The 21574-nt window shown below is 43.5% G+C and overlaps 1 protein-coding gene across 3 annotated transcripts in view; it reads left to right on the top strand.

The window, feature by feature from the left end:
- The window catches only part of lpcat1 (lysophosphatidylcholine acyltransferase 1), a 181561-nt gene that overhangs the window by 29783 nt on the left and 130204 nt on the right, over positions 1-21574 (top strand). The window contains exon 1 of one of the 3 annotated variants that reach the window (XM_080205173.1): positions 19726-19735. The exons of the other annotated variants lie outside the window; for them this stretch is intronic. The gene's annotated coding sequence lies outside the window, so the exon portion shown is untranslated. Of the gene's footprint in view, positions 1-19725; positions 19736-21574 lie in introns of those variants that run through there. 3 annotated transcript variants of the gene reach the window in all.

The raw sequence follows: 21574 nt of genomic DNA, 5'->3' as shown, positions 1-21574 counted from the left end.
CCAGTGAAGACGGCAGATTTCCTTCCCTAAAGGACATTAGTGGGCCAGATGAGTTTTTCTGATAAACATTGGTTTCATGATGATCAGTAGATTCTTAATTCCAGACATTTTTTTTATTAAATTCAAATTCCACCATCTGCCATGGTGGGATTTGAACTCAGGTTCGAGAACATTTCCCGGATTAATAGTGGAACTGCACAGCTCAGACTGCAATTTCCCATCGCCCAAGCAGTAGGTCAGTGCGATGGCTCAGTCCAGGTTAATGCTTAGTACCCAACTACTCTTTCTGTACTAGCGCAATGAGACTATTTTATTGCTGCATGCCTAGCCCATCACAAAAGTCATCACCACTGGAGAAGTTAATTATGCAGCATCAGTCTTCAGCCTGCTGACCTCTGTGACAGAATTGGCCCTTGCTGTTGGCCCTTGATTCTAGACTCCCAATTCAAATGAAACAATAATTATTTATTTTGGGGTCCCGCACCTCTTTCTTTCTCAGTCTCTTATTGAATGTACCTCAGGCTACTTAATGACACACACCTTCCTCACATTCTGTTAATCCCCTTGACATTCTGGGTCGATTTAACATGGCCAATCAACCTAACCTGCGCATCTTTGGACTGTGGGAGGAAACCAGAGCACCAGATGAAACCCACTTGGTCATGGGGAGAATATGCAAATTAATATTAGCAACCAGAATTTAATTGGCTGGATTGGATTTTGAAACTGGCACTAATAAAGCTGTGGAAGGTTGAGACCAACAACCTAGAATGGTGACTGCTGAAAAGAATAGGAGGAAACTGTCTTAGTAAAATCTGAAAGTGATACAGCATGGGAAAGGATGAGAGTAAATGAGGAAAATTAAATCTCTGTACAAGGATGTCAAGGCATGTTTTGAAGATAAATTTTAAGCATGATGTGCAAATTGTGTGAAGTGTTGATGCTGTCCTATACATCATGGGTGTCTAATATGCAGGTCATTATTGAAATAACGTTCATGATCAGTTATTTGCAGCATCTTCTTACCCATGTTAAAGTATTAGCTGGAGAATATGAGTTTGGACTGTACGAAATGGGAGCAAAAAAGATCAAAAATCACATGCCTGCCTCAAGGGTATTTGAAAAATGTCACTTTTTTGGTTTAGGGCATATTCTGGTTTTCTTGCTACACTGAATATCAGTGGGTGAAGGATAGTACTGGAGCCTCGTCTTTATGCACTTTTATAAACTTTTGCTTACAGAAGTGTACGTTACAAACATATACCTCCAAATCTACACTCCCCACCCGCCCGAAGCATTTACCAGAATGACATTGATAGCATTATAGTTTGACTGAATTAGGACACTCAACTGAAAAACTGCCTGTAATTGAAAGCAGAAACTTTGGGCAAGCATCAAGTTTTTCAACTTCTACCACTCGCAGTGTTACCTATCTGGGCTGAATAAAATCCAGTTTCTAACCATTTGACAGATAATGTCAATAAAAATTCATGTCCGTGTATAACTCTGCAGGAGAAATGAGTTGCACCCAGATATATTTAACCAAACACAGGATGATGTCTCTTCACTTGTTTGTCTCCGTTTGATTATCCCTATCAGAGGTAATAGATAATATTTAGAAACTATCAAATCCTTTACGTTTTAAGCATGCAATCAGATTGCCCCTCATTCTTCCAGTACTAAAGGGCATGCAAAGTTAATGCAATCTGCCCTGATGATTTCACCTTCTGTACTCTGATAGTATTCTGGTCAATCCATTACCTCTCCAAGCATTAGAGTCCCAAGTTTCTGCTCCTTTACACTTTGTTTCTCAACATTTAGAAAATGCTCCCAATTTCTCTCTCTTGGTACAGAGTTGCCAACCTCATATTTGCCCATATTTAATGTTAGCACCTGTAGTTTTGTGTACTTACTCTTCATTGTAGCTACAAAGAAGGAGCTTAAAAAAAGCAGTAGAATTTTACAGTCAAACTGCAAATGTATTCAAGTGACTGGAATCTTCCCAGTCAGCCTACTAATAGGTAGAATAGGCTTAATTGGATAAGCAACAGTTTAGTTTTGCTCAGTACAGGCCGCATCGTTGTGAAATATTTTACTATATAGCAGTTCCTTGAAGCAAGGAGAATGTTTGCTGGGAAGTACTTTGGCAAGAGTTGCACATGGAGCCTGTTGCACTGCAGTATCACACCGTTCTGGCTGACCAGGAAATACATCCATGACAGGTAGTAAAAGTGTTAGTATTTGAAGGAGTTACGGAATAATGATTGTGTGGGTTTATGGTTGGTGCAGACTCGATGGGCGAAATGGCCTCTTTCTGCATTGTAATGTTTGTGTTATGAATGCACCTTCCTTAGCCATCAAGTTCTGGCATGGGAATCTAACTCAAAACTCTGGCTTAGAGGCAGGGGTGCCACCCAATCTGCCAAGATGGTTTGTTTGTCTAGACAAGGAATTCCTCAGCTTTGACTGTTGTCAGCTTGCTATTTGGTACATTCCATATTCAACAAATACATCAACTTGACTTGGACATGGACTGTCTGTCCTCCTTCATCACTCAATCAGCCTCCTGGATTTCATGACCTAACACCATTGTGGGAATGTTGATCGAAACAAGGGAAAGCTCACCATTATAAACTCTTCAAAAAGGAAACAAAAATGTGGCTTTGCGCCATCACCTGACTTTTGAGAACAAATAATTTAAATTCTTGTAAAACGTTTACATACTAATTTGTCTGGAGTTGTGATAAACTATTTAGTTGAAAAATATTCTACTTGCAGATACTGTCCAAGTTTTGAATGTTGTAATTTTGATTTTGCTTGAGAAAATGCTTAAATTTGAAATTTTAACAGCAAAAGTCATATGTATTTATGTTCACAGTAATAGAACAGGGATTTAATTATACATGTATGATGGAGTAACTGAACAGAAAACTGGATTAGAACAGAGAAGTATGTTGAAAGAGCAACAACACAGCACTCGATTCTGCCAAGTCTAACTAGCCACAGAGTAATAATTAGAAAAATGTGAGAGTAAGTAGTGAGCAATGACAGTATATTGAGTGCAGTATAAATGTGACCACTTGATTATTTTAACTGATTTTTTGACTACAAAATTAACCATGACTTTTTTTGGTTAATAATTCCTTTGTCCATGATGTGTTGTTTCAATATTCGCCACAATTGGCTAATTGATGATAAAATCCAAGCAAATTTGGCATTATGAGCTTCACTTGTTCATTTGATGCTTGCCATGAGAATATTGCTGGATTACCTTGCCCCATCTTAAACTGCTGTGGCACAACAATTTCTAACCTTGCAGATTACACCCAATTTTTAGGGGATAGTCAATATTAGGGAAGACTGCAACAAATTACAGGAGGATACTAATAATCTTAGATTAGTTGAATAATTAGCAAATTAAGTTCAACACAAGTGTGAGGTAATTTTTGGTAAGAAGAATAAAATTTTGCTTCTTATTTGGAAATTGCAAGTCCAGGTAGAGGAACAAATGGATCTCAAAGTACAAATACACCAATCCTTAGAAAGTTGCATCAAAGGTTAGTCGGGCCATTTAAAAAAAAAAGCAAGCGCTGGGCTTTATTGCCAGAGGAATAGAATTGAAAAGTCTGGAAAACAGACTAAACCCATTTTGAACCTTGGTAACGCCACATTTTGGGCTCTTAGATGAGGAAAGCTGGGAGGATACACCAATGGAGTATGAACACTAGCATGGACTGGTTGGGCTTAATAACCTGTTTCTGTGCCCTATGTCTCGTGTAACTATGAAGCCATGAGATATATATTCCAGTATTTAACTCAAAAAAATTATGTAGAAGTACAATAAACGCAGATAATGTAACTTGAGTTGTTACACCAATAGTATTTATGTGCTTGTGTACGTATTCTAAATGAATACATTTGTACAAATAGGCTTCTGGAATGTATGAAGATGTGTAGCAAAGAAGAAAATGTCTCAGCTTAATGCAGATCTTTTCAGGAGTCCACTGCGGATATTGTGGGATGTGGCAATCTGCACTTAATCGACGGCCACTACTTTGATGCAATGTTGCCCTTTTCAAGAGGGCTGATTGGTGCAGAAATGTGCAATCAAACCACACTCAAGTTGAATATACTATTGGGTTTAGGGGCCATTGTCAGATTCTGCTGGGTGCTGGGAGTAATTGACTGACATCAAGGCTCCCAATCCCCGGACAGCAGCCTTCAATAGGCAGGATTTCTATTCACTCAATGTGTATCTGGTCTTTGAACAGCTTGGAAGGATCCTTCAGGTGTGTGTCTGGTTCCTGAGAAGCAGCCATGACACTTGCATACTTGAGCTGTCCCAGGTGCCGCAGCTTTTCTGGTCGCTTATGCACCTTCAGGGAAAAATGCTCAATGACTATGGCTGCCCACTGAGAACGTGACTACTAATGCTTGTGAGGACCCCACACATGTAGAATATATAAATATATTTGAAACAGTTCCGAGACAGTTTACTTGACTGAACTGGGATGGGCGGGCGGTGGGGAAGGGGTTATCTTGTGCAGAAAGGTTGAGCAGCTTGGGCCTCTATCCATTGGATTGAGAGGCAATCTTTATGAAACACACAAGATCCTGAAGAAGCTTTGTTCTGTGGAATCACTGCATGGTAGAAGGAGGCTACTTTCCACATTGAGTCTGTATTGACTCTTTGAAATAACAGCTTACCCAGTCATCCATCACCCATGCAGATACTAGGAGAACATGCAAAGTCTACAAGCAATCACCCAAGGCCAGAATAGAACCTGGGTCCCTGGTGATGTGAATCAATAGTGCTAACCATTATTGACTCCCATTGACAGTGTGAATGCTGAAAGGATGATTCACTCATGAGAAAGACCAGAATAAGGGAAAATGGTTCAAAAATCAGAGGCCTCCATTTAACAGAAATGAGAAGAATACTTTTCTCTTGAGATAGGCAGATGGCAGAGTTGAGGCCACAACCAGGTGAGCTATGTTCTTATCGAATGACAGAGCAGGCTTGAGGGGCTGAGTGGCCTACTCCTAATTTGTATATTTGTACCACCTGCTGCAAAGCAATCAGTGACCATCACTCAATCCTAATGAAATGAAACAGTATGTAGCATAATATATTAATCTTGAATTAAGTGACACAATGCACAGCTTAAAACTGAAACCATTTACCTGTGAACCCCTAAGTGGAGCTAAATTTTAATTCTTTGACATGTGCTCCTATATGATGGTGCTCTGGACTTTGAGATGCATTAAAGGCAAACTGCTGACTTTTTTATATAATAGCTTGTGATGGCATTGATAGTACAGTACTCCTCTGGTTGCCTGATGCCTGGCATTTAAAGGTTGCAGCTTTTTGTGGCACTGGCAGAGGGCTCTGAGGAGCTGAACTCTCATACTGAGCAGCCTGAGATGATCCGCCAGATGCAGATGGCAGACAGTATTCCCTTGCGAGGTACACTGGATTACTCTACTCAGCAGAAGGTGCAAGGGCCTGCTGGAAACTCTAGGTGTTCTGACTACTTTCGCCATGCCGCTGTTGCATTGATCTAATAAATAGCCGATGGCATTTAGGTTTGAGTGCATCTCTGGTATCCACTGACTTATCTGTGGACCTGGCTGTCATTGAGGATGGACGTTATAGCGTAGGGCTCAGGATTAAACTGGGCCCCTACAGCCCTAAACTGTCAGTGTTCTCAACTGGTACAGCTCCATCAGCTGCAGTAGTGTGTCTATGCTGTGCTTATCATGTTGTGTTCCTGAACCCACATAGGAACAAATATCTGCAGTGGTGGAGAGTTTGGGGGAAATGATGTGGCACTGCATCTGTTTCATTTTTCTCTCTCTCCTCCTTCTCCTCCTTCTCCTTCTCCTCCTCCTTCTCCTTCTTCTTGTCCTCTCGGTCTCCCCCACCGAGTGACGGTTAGCTTTTTAGCAGTAGATGGTGAGTAGCCATCCATCCTAATGTAACTGTCATTCCTGGGAGTAATGTTTATACGTTTTGCAGTTATATTTTGGTCTTAGCAAAGTTAAGATTGTATTAGCTGAAGCTTAGAAGAGAAAGAAACAACTTAATTGAAAAATAGAAGATAGTGAAGATAGTGATTGTTTTGTTTCGGTCTTCACGGAGGAGGACGTGAATAATTTGCCGGGTGTTAGAGATGGAATGGTGGTAGGACTGGCGGTCTCGATGACATTACTGTTACTAGAGAGGTGGTGCTCGACAGACTGGAGGGGCTGATTGTGGACAAGTCCCCAGGACCGGATGGAATGCATCCGAGGGTTCTGAAAGAAATGGCGGAGGTGATAGTGGATGCCTTGGTGGTTATTTTCCAGACGTCGCTGGATTCCGGGGAAGTGCCGGAAGATTGGAAAGCGGCTAATGTTACGCCATTGTTTAAGACGGGTGCCAGGCAAAAGGCGGGGAATTATAGGCCGGTTAGTTTAACGTCTGTTGTAGGTAAAATGTTAGAATCCATCATCAAGGAGGAAATAGCGAGGCATCTTGAGGGGAATTGCTTGATAGAGCAGACGCAGCACGGTTTCGTTAAGGGGAAGTCGTGTCTGACAAATTTACTGGAGTTCTATGAGGATATGTCTAGGGCGGTGGATAGAGGAGAGCCGGTGGATGTGGTCTTTCTTGATTTTCAGAAGGCGTTTGACAAGGTACCTCACAAGAGGTTATTGCAGAAGGTCAGGGGACATGGAGTTGGGGGCAGGGTGTTAGCGTGGATAGAGGACTGGTTGTCAAATAGGAGGCAGAGAGTGGGGGTCAATGGGTGCTATTCGGATTGGCGGTTGGTGACTAGTGGAGTGCCTCAGGGGTCGGTGCTGGGGCCTCAGCTATTTACCATTTACATAGATGATCTGGAGGAGGGAACCGAGTGTATGGTGTCGAAATTTGCTGATGACACCAAGATTGGTGGAAAGGCAAATTGTGCGGAGGGTGTGGAGAGTCTGCAGAAGGATCTAGATAGGCTGGGGGAATGGGCCAGGAACTGGCAAATGGAATTTAATGTTGGCAAGTGCGAGGTGGTCCACTTTGGTAGGAATAATGGTAGGAAGGATTATTACTTACGTGGAGAAAAACTGCAGCAGGCGACGGTGCAGAGGGACCTCAGGGTCCTTGTGCATGAGTCGCAAAAACCCAGCTTGCAGGTGCAGCAGGTGGTCAGGAAGGCGAATGGGATGCTGGCCTTCATAGCGAGGGGGATTGAATATAAAAGTAGGGAGGTCTTGCTGCGGCTGTATAGGGCATTGGTGAGGCCGCAGCTGGAGTACTGTGTGCAGTTTTGGGCGCCGTACTTACGCAAGGATATTTTGGTCTTGGAGGGAGTGCAGAGGAGGTTTACTAGGCTGATGCCGGAGTTGAGGGGGTTGAGCTATGAGGAGAGGCTGAATAAACTAGGCTTGTACTCGTTAGAGTTTAGAAGAATGAGGGGAGATCTCATTGAGACGTATAAGATGATGAATGGGATGGATAGGATAGAGGTGGAGAGACTCTTCCCGCTCAGAAAGGACAGTAGGACTAGGGGGGACGGTTTAGAACAGAGTTGCGGAAGAACTTCTTCACTCAAAGGGTGGTGAATCTCTGGAATTCTCTGCCTGTTGAAGTGGTGGAGGCTACCTCGCTAAATATTTTTAAGAAGAGGGTTGATGGGTTTTTGATAAGAGAGGGGATTAAGGATTATGGGGAGAGGGCGGGAAAGTGGAACTGAGCCACGACAGATCAGCCATGATCTTATTGAATGGTGGGGCAGGCTCGAAGGGCCAGATGGCCTACTCCTGCTCCTATTTCTTATGTTCTTATGAAGGGTCTTGACAAAGTGGATGTGGAGTGGATCTTTCTTATGGGCGAATCTAGAACGAGGAGTCACTATATGTAAAAAATAAGGGATCGCCCAAGGCAGAGATGAGAAATTATTTCTGAGGACTGAAAACCTTTGAAACTCGTTTTCTCTAAATGCTGTGGAAGCAAAGACTTGATTATTTTGAAGACAACAGTGGATAGATTTTTGATAAGCAAGGGGAAAAGGGGGTGAAATGTTATCTTGGTGGTAGGTGGGAATGTGGAGTTAAGGTTACAATCAGATCAGCCATGGTATTGAATAGTGGAGCAGTCTTGAGGAGCCAGGTGGCCTACTCATCTTAATTCGTATGTTCATAAATATATTAAATTGGGAGTTAACAACAACATGCATTTTCTGTCGAAGTTAATAGAACATTGAGTTTTCTTAAACCAGCCAGAAATACACATTTTATTTTTGTCATGCTAATTTTGGTGAAATTTAAAATGGTGAAATGGATTGATATTTTTGGCTTATTAACAGGGATGTTGACAGAGAAATATGTTGAGTAGAGCTTGGTGTCTCCTTCAGAGTGCAAATTTAAGTAACTAAGATGACAAATTAGCTGAACAGCTGTGAAATGCTGGTTTGGAAAATAGAACTGAACAAGTTGTCATGACCATATGTTATACTGAGAAAGTCCTTTCTCATTGGTATTGTACATTCTTATTTACCATCTGGCCAGGTGTAGTAACATAAACTTAGAGGTCTGTGCAAATTCTATCCATGTCATTTAAGAATATCAATTCTGTTATTTAAAGGTAATTGGAAATCAAAAAAGCTGATATTGAAAAGTAACTATGACATATTGTCCACATGTTCCACTAATGTAACATTCGCAAGACTGAAGGTATCTGGTTCTTAGCACATATTCACTTCAAACTCAATTCCATCCAAAAAAAAACAAAAAATCAGCCCGGGAAACAGGCCCTTCGGCCCAACGAGCCCGCGCCGCCATATCAACACCACCAGTCCACCTCTCTACCCATGACCCCTATCTAATGTTTTATGGACATCCAGATTGAGGGAAACTGATTTAGGGACGAGTTATTCCTGCCAATCAGCCTAACAGCACATCTTTGGGGTGTGGGAGGAAACCGGAGCACCCGGAGAAAACCCACGCAAGCACGGGGAGAATGCGCAAACTCCCACAGACACCGGCCCAAATCCATGTGTCTGCACAGCAATCAGCGATAGTCACTGAGCTGTCGTCTTGCCCAGTATCTTGTCCAGTTTAGGCACACGCTAACGACATGAAGCACTAGGCCAATCTCAAACAACCAAGAGCAGCCCCAGTACGACCCATCGCCTGTATGCCCCTCGTTGGACACAAGGTAATCCGATCTAGTTGCTCAGGTTACTTTGTCATCCTCAACTCTGAGCTAAATACTCATATCGCAAATCCACGTTTCCACCTCTTATCACTTGCTTTCATCCCTGCTTATCACTCTGATGCTGAAATCCATATTATGCCAGTCACATCCAGGCCTAACTTTTGCAATGATATACTCTGGCCACCTTGAAGTCCATGTTATAAAAACTGCAGCCCATCCAGAACTCTGCTGTGTGAATCTTACATACATCTGTACCCTTTCTTTGTCGTGTTAGTCTCCTGATCTGTATGTTAATTTCAAAATCGTTATCTTCATTTACACAATCTTCCAAAACTACACTCCATCAAATTCTGTAAGCCTACAGCTTTATTCTCTTGTTTGTACTTTGTCCTGTTGCCTGGGCTACTACCGTTTGTTCTCACTTCACTTTCCACCACTGTCAGATGTCTTGAGCATGCAGTTATTGTGGCTGAGTTTTGGAAGTTTCTCCCAAAACTTCACCACTTTTCCATATCTTCAAAATCCTGTCATCACCATTTTGGACAAATTTTCTATTCCTTGAAATCTTCCTTCATTTGCCTCCAGCTCAAGTGCTTTGGGGTGCATTAGTGTATTATGGATACTGTCAAATACCAAGTAGTGTTTTGTTTTTGATTTCCACACTGTACTAATATTGAGGCAGGCTGTTTTGTTCATTTACTCTGGAATTCTATGCTAAGCATTGATAAGTAGTTTAAAACAAATCCATTGGTGAGCCATTGTGTGTCTGGTGCACTCAGTTGCCTAGTAATGTGACACAAAAATGCAGTGAAATGGCTGCATGATGTTATCTGTGATGTTAGAGACATCAGGAAAATAGGTTCATTCATTCTGCGCATAAAAAAAGTTCTCTTCCATTCAGATACTGGGCTTCACCATGATTGAGGATGAGAATGCTCATATATTAATAATTTGGAAGGGGGAACCAAATGAGTTTTCAAGTGAGCTGTGAGGAGGATGCAGATGTGCTTCAGCATGGTTTAGACAGGCTGGGAAAGTAGGCAGATGCAGTATGATGTGAATAAATGTGAGGTTACCAACTTCAGTAGTAAAAATAGGAAGGCAGATTATGATTTGAATCGGTGTAAATTGAGAGCATTGGATACTTGGTGAGACCTTGGTGTCTTCTTGATTCAGTCGCTGAAAATGAGCGCACAGATGCAGCAGGCAATGATGAAGGCAAATGGTATGTTGGCCTTCATAGCAAGAGGATTTGAATATAGAGATTGGGATGTTTTGCTGCAATTGTATAGGGTGTTGGTGAGGTCACACTTGGAGTATTGTGTGCAGTTTTGGTGTCCTCATCAGAGGAAGGATATCCTCACTGTAGAGGAAATGCAGCAAATGGTTTGCCAGGCTGATTCCTGGAATGGCAGCTGTGTCATATGAGGAGAGACCAAATTGGTTAAGATTATATTCATTGAAGTCTAGAAAAGTGAAAGAGGATCTCATAGAAATTTATAAAACTCTAACAAGATGAGCCAGAGTAGATTCAGAAACAATCATCCCAATGATGGGGGAGTCCAGAACTACGGGGTCATAGTTGGAGTATAAGGGGTAACCCTTTTAGGACTGAGGTGAGGAAAAATTTCTTTATTCATAGAGTCATGAATCTGTGGAATTCACTACCGCAGAAGTAATTGAAATCACAACATTTTGGCTTCAAGAAGAAATTGGGTCTAGCACTTGGGCCTAAAGGGATCAAGGGATATAGGGAGGAAGGCAAGCTCAGGATTTTGATTAGTGATCAAAATGAGTGACAGAACAGTCTCAAAGGGCCAAATGGCCTACTCCTGTTTCTACTTTCTATGTTTCTATGGGCCCAATGTTACTAAAAATTCACACCCGTTTTTAGGTGCAAAATCACGGTAAATTCGGACGTTGGGCCTTTAACAGAATCTGCACCCGAATCCAAGCAGATCACAACTTTCCAACACCCAATTCAGGCACGGATCCAGTCTGCGTGCAAATCAGGCGGCCCGACGATTCAAATGTATTAACATGCATTTAAATCGATTTAATGAACTGTGCGCCCAACTCTCCCGCTAAATCCCACTTTACCGTCTTCTGGTCTGCTCTGCGCTGTGAGCGACCTACTAAATAAAAATCTGAAACTGTTGCAGGGGAACCTCCGAAGCGGGTTCAGAGCCTGCAACGGCTCTCTGACCCAGATCATCCTCGTGCGCGGGTGGGGGGTTGGGGAGTGAGTGAGTGAGGTCACATCGTTGTCTGGTTGGGCTGATCGTTGTCTGGTGGTGGGGGGAGGCGATTTAGATGCCCCTCTGGAGGGGAGGGGGAGTGAGGCCACACCATTCTTGGGGGGGCGGGGGTGGTGGGTGCAGGGGGTCCACTGCCACTCTGCAGGCGATTGTGGGGGAAGGGGGCAGGGGTCACAGTCAGTCTGGGTAGTTGGGGGGTGGGGGGAGCAACAAGGGACCAACCGCCGAAGAGTAATGTGTGTGGGAGCTTGCACTTGGACTGAAAGGACCAAATGACGCAGATTTGAAATGCTGTTGGAAGTTTTGCCTAGCTTGCACTTGAGGGCAGATCTCCAGAGAAAACCCTCACCATGAAACACAGTTCTGGGCTATAAAAAGAAGAATGGAAGTAGATCCTTGACAGCTAAAAATCCCCCCCCCCCACACACACATCGATCGCCCTCAGAGTGGCAGCAGACCTCCCTGTCCTCCTGCCCCCCCCCCCCACCCACCCACCCACCACCACCACCACCACCACCACCACAGACCTATCTGCACCCCCCCACCACCACCACCTCCCAAGATACACCCTCTTCTGCTTGTCGCTGTCGAGCTGCTTTCTGCAGCCCGGGAGCGATCTGACGTGGGTGCACTTTTTCCAATTTTATTCCAACTATGCATGCGCAGTTCAGAGCTCCGATCATTCCAGCAGCGCCAAGCCCCGCCCACAGCACGAATCGGACCACGCACAAAACGTATGGGCACGCTGCAAAGACGATTCCGGGCTCGGATCTGTATTGCGCCTGGATCCAGCCCTTAGGGCCCGATTTTTACCATTTGGAGTCTACGTTCATGAAAACTCTTTATCTCTCATTCCTGGCTGTAGTATGCCAAATGGGCTTTGCTGTGGTCTGTTGATTGAGATTTTTTGTTTTATATTCAATGTACGTGTGTTACTATGTAGAAGCTTCACGTCTGATCCTGAGATATGTTTGCTACTGTCCCTGACGTGGTCTTCTACGTTCTGCATTGATTCAGGATTGATCTTGTTGCTTGGCCGCAATGAAGGCATGATGCATCTGTTGGGCACTAAGTTATGGTTATCATGGTATGCTACGCTGTTTTTGGAAGCCCACTGCATCTCCTGGATTCCCAGTTTTTGGCTGTATCTATTTCACTGGCCCCACTTTAGACAGTCTGGTTCAACACTACATTCTGGAAGATTTCCGCACAATGAACATAAAAGCTTACCCTTATGATGAGTATCAGTGGTCACTTGTACCAATTCTACAATACCAGTTTTCTAACAAGTAAGACGATATAAAGACACTGGTTACTTGCCAGTAATGCAGGCAAGGTCTGGCAGGCCCGTCTTTCAGGCTTTGCTAAATTATTGACCCACTCTTAAAAGGGGTGCTCCACTCAAAAGTGCATTCATGTTATCATTGGAACTTCCCCAGCTGATCATGAGGGAGTAGGCTTTTTCAGTTGAGGTTGTAGATGGTGATCAGAATGCTTTTATGACTTTGTTTAATTTGAAGCTGTGAAACTTCATGGGATCCATATTCTCTTATGACTTGTCAGCCCACTCCTACTTCTATCTCACTTTTAACTAGGAACTATTGTAAATCCACTTGCAAGTACAATAGGACTTGCACAGAAACAAAATACTTCTTTAATTTATGCAACACCTCTCAGACTTCAGAGTAATCCAGAAAGCCTTAGGGATCACTTTGAAGTGTTGTCAGTGTTGTAATCTAGGAAATATGGAAACTAATTTATGCCAGGCAATATCCCAGCAGTGAGATAATGAGCAGATCTGTTTTGGTGGCCAGAACATAAAGCTGCCGTGCTGCTCTTCAAGTAATGTAATGGGAATGTTGTGCATCCACCTGATCGGCCAAATAAGGCCTCAGTTTAACATCCAAAAGACCTCTGATGCACCACTCTCTGCACTGGAGTATCCATCTCTTTTATATGCTTAGCCTTTCGGTTGGGTCTTAAACCCACAATATATCTGACTCCAAGACGAGAGATAAAACAGGGACTACATTTCAAAAAATACTTCATTGGCTGCAAAGTACTTTGGACATATAGTCATAAAAGATACTATATTAATGTAGTCTTCCCTTTCCTCTCTACTTCCTTCCCTCAGTTTCCCAAGGGCTGGTGATTCAGGGCTCCAAGTGCTAGCTATTTTTTTCATTCATTCGTGGGAGAAGGGTGTTGCTGGCCGACCAGCATTTATTGCCCATCCCTAGTTGTCCTGGAGAAGGTAATGGTGAACCGCTTTCGTGAATCACTGCAGTCCATGTGCTGTGGGTTGACTCAATACTATCAGGGAGGGAATTCCAGAACTTCAACCCAGCGATCGTGAAGGAATGGCAATATATTTCCAAGTCAAGATGGTGAGTAGCTTGGAGGGGAACCTGCAGATGGTGGTAATCCTGTGTATTTGTTGCCCTTGTCTTTCTAGATAGAAGTGGTCATAGGCTTGGAAAATGCTGTCTAAGCATCTTTGGTGAATTGCTGCAGTGCATCCTGTAGATAGTACATGTTGCTGCTGCTGACCGTCGGTGATTGAGGGAGCATATGTTTGTAGATGTGGTGCCAGTCAAGCGGACTCCTTTATCCTGGATGATGTCAAGCTTCTTGTGTTGTCGGAGCTGCACCCATTCAGGCAAGTCGGGAGCGCTCCATCTGATCCCTGACTTGTGCCTTTGTAGATGGTAAGTAGACACTGGGGAGTCAGGAGGTGAATTACTCGCCGCAGTATTGATAGCCTCTGACTTGCTCTTGTAACCACTGTGTTAGTCCAATTGAGTTTTTGGTCCCTAAGGATGTTGATGGTGCAGGATTCAGTGATGGTAACACCATTGAATGTCATGGGGCAGTTGTTAGAATGTCTCTTATTGGTGATAGTCATTGCCTGGCATTTGTGTGGTGTGAATATTACTTGCCATTTGTCAGCCCAAGTCTGGATATTGTTCCAATATTGTTGCATTTGAACATGGACTGAGTATCTGAGAAGTTGTGAATGGTGCTGACCATTGTGTAATCATTGGTGAACATCCCCGCTTCTGACCTGATGATGGAGGGAAGGTCATTGATGAAGCAGCTGAAAATGTTTGGGCCAAGGACACTACCCTAAGGGACTCATGCGGAGATGTCCTGGAGCTGAGGTGACTGACCCTCCACAACCATCTTCCTATGTACCAGATGTGAATCCAGCCAACAAGAGTTTGCCCCCTAATATTCATTGATTCGAATTTTGCTGGGGCTCCTTTATGCCACATCTGATCGAATGCAGCCTTGATGTCAAGGGGTGTCATTCTCACCTCTGGAATTCAGCTCTTTCATCAGTGTTCGAACCAAAGCTGTAATGAGGTCAGGAGCTGAGTGACTCTGGTGAAACCCAAACTGGGCATCACTGAGCAGGTTATATCTGAGCAGGTGCAACTTGATAGCGCTGTTGTTGACCGCTTCCATCAGTTCACTGATGAACAAGAGTAAACTGAGTGGTAATTGGCCAGTTTGGGTTTGTCCTGCTTTTTGTGTACAAGACACACCTGGGCAATTTTCCACATTGTTGGGTAGCTGCCAGTGTTGTAACTGTACTGGAAGAGCTTGGCTAGGGGAACGGCAAATTCTAGAATACAAGTCTTCAGTAGCATTGCTGGAATTTTGTCAAGGCCCGTTGCCTTTGTAGTATCCAGTGTCTCCAACTGTTTCTTGATATCACGTGGAGTAAATCAAATTGACTGTACAGTGACATCTGATATGCTGGGGACCATTGGAGGAGGCAGAGATAAGAACATAAGAACATAAGAAATAGGAGCAGGAGTAGGCCATCTAGCCCCTTGAGCCTACCCCGCCATTCAATAAGATCATGGCTGATCTGTCATGGCTCAGTTCCACATTCCTGCCTTCTCCCCATAACCCTTAATCTCCTTGCCTATCAAAAACCTATCAACCCGCGTCTTAAGAATATTGAGCGAGGCAGCCTCCACCACTTCAACGGGCAGGGAATTCCAGAGATTCACCACCCTTTGAGTGAAGAAGTTCCTCCTCAACTCCGTTCTAAACTGCCCCCCCTTTATCTTGAGGCTGTGCCCTCTAGTCCTACTGTCCTTTCTGAGCGGGAAGAACCTCTCCACCTCTATCCTATCCATCCCATTCAACATCTTATACGTTTCAATGAGATCCCTCGTTCTTCTAAACTCTAACGAGTATAAGCCTAGTTTATTCAGCCTCTCCTCATAGTTCAACCCCCTCAACTCCGGAATCAGCCTAGTAAACCTCCTCTGCACTCCTTCCAAGGCCAAAATATCCTTGCATAAGTGCGGCGACCAAAACTGCACACAGTACTCCAGCTGCGGCCTCACCAGTACCCTATACAGCTGCAGCAAGACCTCCCTACTTTTATATTCAATCCCCCTCGCTATGAAGGCCGGCATCCCATTTGCCTTCCTGACCACCTGCTGCACCTGCAAGCTGGGTTTTTGCGACTCATGCACAAGGACCCCGAGGTCCCTCTGCACCGTCGCCTGCTGCAGTTTTTCGCCATGTAAGTAACAGTCCTTCCTACCATTATTCCTACCAAAGTGGACAACCTCACATTTGCCAACATTAAATTCCATTTGCCAGTTCCTGGCCCATTCGCCCAGCCTATCTAGATCCTTCTGCAGACTCTCCACACCCTCCGCACAATTTGCCGTTCCACCAATCTTGGTGTCATCAGCAAATTTTGAGACCATACACTCGGTTCCCTCCTTCAGATCATCTACATAAATGGTAAATAGCTGAGGCCCCAGCACCGACCCCCTGGGGCACTCCACTCGTCACCAACCGCCAATCCGATTAGCACCCATTGACCCCCACTCTCTGCCTCCTATTTGACAACCAATCCTCTATCCACGCTAACCCCCTACCCCCAACTCCATGCCCCCTTACCTTCTGTAATAACCTCTTGTGAGGCACCTTGTCAAATGCCTTCTGAAAATCAAGAAACACCACGTCCACCGGCTCTCCTCTATCCACTGCCCTAGACACATCCTCATAGAACTCCAATAAATTCGTCAGACATGACAAATCATCCACTTGGCACTTCTAGCTGAAGATTGCTGTGAATGTTTCAACCTCATCTTTTTGCACTATGTGTTAGGCTCCTCCACCATTTGAGGATGGGGATATTTGTAGAGCCTTCTCCAGTGAGTTGTCCACCACCATTCACAACTGGATATGGCAGGACTGCAGAGCTTAGATCTGATCCATTGGGTGTGGGATCCGTCTGTCACTTGCTGTCCATGCCATTTGGTATGCAAGTAGTCCTATTTTGTAGCTTTACCAGGTTGACACGTCATTTTTAGGTATGCTTGGTGCTGCTCCTGGCATGCCCCCCTGCACTCTCCGTTGAACCAGGACTGAGCCCCTGGCTTGATCATAACGGTTGAGTGGGGGATATGCTGGGTCATGAGGTTGTAGATTGTGCTGGAGTACAGTTCCACTGCTGTTGATGGCCCACAGTGCCTCATAGATGCCCAGTCTTGAGTTGCTAGACCTGTTCGAAGTCTGTTCCATTTAGCACGGTGATAGTGCCACACAACATGATGGAGGTTTTTCTCAGCGTGGAGGCGGGATTTTGTCTCCACAAGAACTGTGATGGTCACTCTTATTGATACTGTCATGGTCAGGTGCATCTGCAGCCAGCAGATTGGTAAGGATGAGATCATGTGTTTTTGCTTCTTGTTGGTTCCTTCACCACCTGCTGCAGACCCAGTCCAGCAGTTATATCCTTTAGGACCTGACCAGCTTGAACAGTAATGCTGCTGCTGAGCTACTCTTGGTGGTGGACATTGAAATCCTCCACCCAGAGTACATTTTGCTTCCTTGCCACCTCCAGTGCTCCCTCCAAGCGTTGCTCAATATGAAGGAGTACTGATTCATCAACCGAAGAAGGACAGTACGTGGTATCCAGTAAGAGTTTTCCTTGTCCATGTTTAACCTGAAACCATGAGACTTCATGGGGTCCAAAGTCGATATTAACGACTCCCAGATCAACTCCCTTCTGACTGTGTACCACTGTGCAGCCTACTCTGCTGGGTCTGTCTTGTCTTATCCAGGAATGGTAATGGGTGTTCTGGGGTGTTATCAGTAATGTATGATTCCGTGAGAATGACTGTCAAGTGTTGCTAGACTCGTGTGTGAGTCAGTGCTCCCAATTTTGGCACTAGCCCCCAGATGTTAGTGCAGAGGACTGTTTGTTTTGCCATTGTCTTTTCTGGTGCCGAGGTCGTTGCCAAGTGGCATGTTTAGTTTCATTTCTTTATGCCTTTGCAATGATTGATGCAGTGGCTCACTAGGCCATTTCAGAGGGCAGCTGAGAGCCAACCACATTGCTGTGGTGCTGGAATTCACGAAGGCCAGGCCAGCAGTGATGGCAGATTTTCTTCCCTAAAGGACATTAGTGAACATGATGGGTCTTCCCGACATTCAACAATGGTTTCGTGGTCATCAGTAGACTCTTAATTCCAGATATTTTTTAATTAAATTCAAATTCCGCCATCTGTCGTGGTGGGATTTGAACTCGGGTCCCCAGAATTTTCTGAGTTTCTGGATTCATAGCCTAAAGTAGCGGTACAGTGAAGTCCCGATTTAGCGCAAATTTAGATATAACGCTATGAATCATTGGGCCCTTTTTTTCTCGCTCTTTCCGGGGAATTGAAAAGTTTCTGGTGAGTTAATTTCATGTTTTCTTAGATCAAAATGGAGCAAACTGCTAGAAAAAGAAAATCTTTTTCTGTGAAAGATAAGCTTTCATGCATTTGATGTGATCAAGACTAAAAATCAAACTCAAGTTGCATGAGACCTCAGATACCGGAATCAACACTTCATGGCTGGAAATCTCCAGAAGAAAAGTTACACGCTTCACTTTGCAAAGTTGAAAAACAAGGAGGACTAAAAGCCAAATGCCTGAAGACAACCAAAGATGTCAGCCTCGATGACTCCCTGTACAAGTGGTTCGTTCAAGCTTGCTCAGAAGGCCTTCCAATTTACGGAGACAAGTGTACCAGTTCTTGAGGCACAAAAAGATGATAATGAAGAGCCTCCATCCCCAGAAGTATCTGCAGCCATTGAACATGTCGAGGCTAGCCTCTATTGGCTGGAGATCCAGGAGGTGGACCACACAAAAACGCTCCCAATTCAGAAGCATTCTAGATTTTGCTTGCAGACAGCAAAATGCTATGTTCAAGCAAGGAACACGATCACTTTTTTATTTTGTTGTTTTGTTTTTGTTTATCAAAAAGCTTTACAAAAAATTAATTTGTCTTTTACTGTAACAATGATTCTATTCACAGAATTCTTTAATTAAAAGGTAATTTACTTGCCAGATGGTAAACGTGCAAAAACGGGTCATATAGGACAATAATAGGGTTGTCTTAGGATGTTAGGTCAACATTGGGTCAGTTTGAACGCTGATTTTCTTGAACCCCAATTTGGTGCCACCCTGCTTTTTTCGCGATAACACATTGTGGACCCAAATAATTGCGTTACAACAGGGCCACACTGTATTATCACTAGACTATCGCCTCCCTGTTATTATTGCACATGTGGGAATGCTCCTCCACTGTGGAAGTCTACTGAGCAGGTTTAAACAGAGTTGACCGAACTGAGATTGCCTTAGCCACGGCCTAATGGGTTGCTGGAACAATTGGTTATGGGTCCATTTCACTTTTAAACATTTTTTCCTTTGCATTTTTCACTTCTGTTTGAAATATTGATCTCAGGTTTTTCTTTGCCAAAAGCAACAAATGTTAAGACGTTCAGTGCCATTGAGCGTACAACACTACTGAAAGTCCGGTGATCGCACTTGTGACCTGTAATTTGGGTTGCTTGCCCAATGATTCTGTCACTTTTCTTAAAATTGATATTAACAGGCACAGGACCTGCTCTGGGGATACTACAATATTGCATTATGAAAGCAGTAGAATGCTTTATTTGTTTTATGCGATAATAAGAATTAATCATGCAATCTATACCTGTAAACATTCTTATGCAATTCTCAGAAAAGTATCCTTTGATCTTCTTTCATAATACAAACAAGAAAGTGGTTTCAAGAGCTGGTCATAGACATGCTGCTGCTCTCTCATTCCTGCTGCAAACCAGTAACTATGGATTAGGGATTTATTTCCAGGCAGTTTGGTTCTGTTTTACCTTTCCCATTGGTTTTATATGAAATGCTGCTGCTTAGCTTGACGGGAAGTGCAGTGGAGTAGGGAGGAAGGAGGTGGGACAGGCAGAATGCGTTAAGTGCACGCTCTGTATTTCACTCACTCTATCTCACTCACTCTACCTTCCTTTCTCAATCTACTCTCATATTTCTCTCTGGATCTGGTGCCTGTCACTTAATTTATCTGTGTTTAGGATCTCTGTCCCTCTGTGGCTCACCTCACACACTCTCTCTCGCGCTCTCTCTCTCTCTCTCTGTCTCCCTTTATGTTTTTCCATGCGTCTGTCTCACTTTCTCAGTCACGCTTCATTTCTCCTTCTGACTCAGTACTTCTAACAGTTTTTAAAATATTATAAACTTTTATGATAAGTATTTATAAATTTCTAACAGTTTGAAAAGTGTCATAACTGTTTTATTATATTTGAAATTGTAAAAGCACTGCTTTTGAGTTGACCAGTGACCTCAAGGGACATGTCTTCAGCTTCTAATATTACTAGGAAGTGTGGTTTCACCAGCAATGTGCTTCTCAAGAAGACTACTGTTTTCATGACACTAGGCCGTACTGCATCAAGAAGAGGAAGTTGTCACTGCAGCAAACAAACCCAAGTCCGTATGTTGTGCAGTCAGCAGCTAGCAGACCACATCTTCACTAATGACCACAAATGTGGGCCATTATTTCCAACTTTGTACTGCAGTCACAGTGTATGCTCTAACTTGTATTTTAGAAAGCTTGTCGTTTTTATTGTTCCCAGTAGATATTAAAGTAGATTATTTGACTAAAGAAAACTCTGAAAGGCTTTTCAGCAGCATCTGTGTCCTGTGAGTGCTGTTAGTTTTCCTGCTTGTATATAATAACAGCTTTTCTATTTTCATGCATTGACTCATTTTTAATTTCAAGAGTTTGGACCTTCCCATGTCTGTTATTTGCGTTTTACATCGGTGCAAGTAAACGGTTATAGCTGTTTAAAAGCAGCCACAGAATTTCAGTAAAAGTTGTTCCCCCAAAATGATTATTACAGTACATTGTTTTAGTGAAAATAACGCATATAAAAAGTAAGCTCTTAAAGTAAGATCATTTAACAAATGAGGCATGATTTATACTGAGCAGCTGCTGTCACCTGTTTTGTAATGTTGACTAAGTACCTGAGATTATACCAAATATTGTAATAAACTACAGAAAGCCCTCTTTAAGTTGGCCCATTTTAAGCCACTTCACTATAAGATTGTTTACTCTTTAGGATTCCCTTCAATTTGCATCACCATTTTTAATATTAGAACATTTGCACTCTGGTTCTGCCACCTCCACACTGCAACTTTTGGACAAGCTGCCTCCATGTATTGATGCCAGAGTCTCAGCCATTGTCATCAGAGGCCCAGGCCAAGGGGAGGATGAGATTTGGGATTCGAAGAGCCTGAGCACAAGGAGGGGAAGCTGCCGGCCTAAGAATAATCCAAATTGGGTTGAGAACGCACCACACCTCGGCAGTTTGTGTGGCTATCACTTCTCCCCACGCCTCCCAGGTTCTGTGCGTTGTTGGCACATTCTACTGCTTTTATTCCACTATGTAGACCTCCTTTGCTCCTTAACGTTAGCGCTCCTTTTGTGTTCCATGACATATTTGTCAAATCTCTCCTGAGGTTCCAGATCTATTTTGCTCCACATTCTTTTAAACAATATAAAATGCATCACCTTTCTCCCCCTCTTTAACTCTGAAGAAGATTCACATCGACTCAAAAGATTATCTCTGTCCACAGATGCTGCCAGACCTGCTAAATTTTGCCAGCGTTTTCCATTTCATTTCAGATTTCCAGCATCCACACTATTTTCTTTTTATTTAATTATAAACCAACTGACTGCTACAGCTACCTCCAACTATTATCACACTTATTAGTTTGAGGTTTGATATCTAGACT

This window comes from Carcharhinus amblyrhynchos, chromosome 2 (genome assembly GCF_965287045.1).
Source record: "Carcharhinus amblyrhynchos chromosome 2, sCarAmb.v2.hapA, whole genome shotgun sequence".
Taxonomy (NCBI): Eukaryota; Metazoa; Chordata; class Chondrichthyes; order Carcharhiniformes; family Carcharhinidae; genus Carcharhinus; species Carcharhinus amblyrhynchos.
Note: the sequence above shows the minus strand (reverse complement) of the source record. Positions and strands in the feature narration are given on the sequence as shown.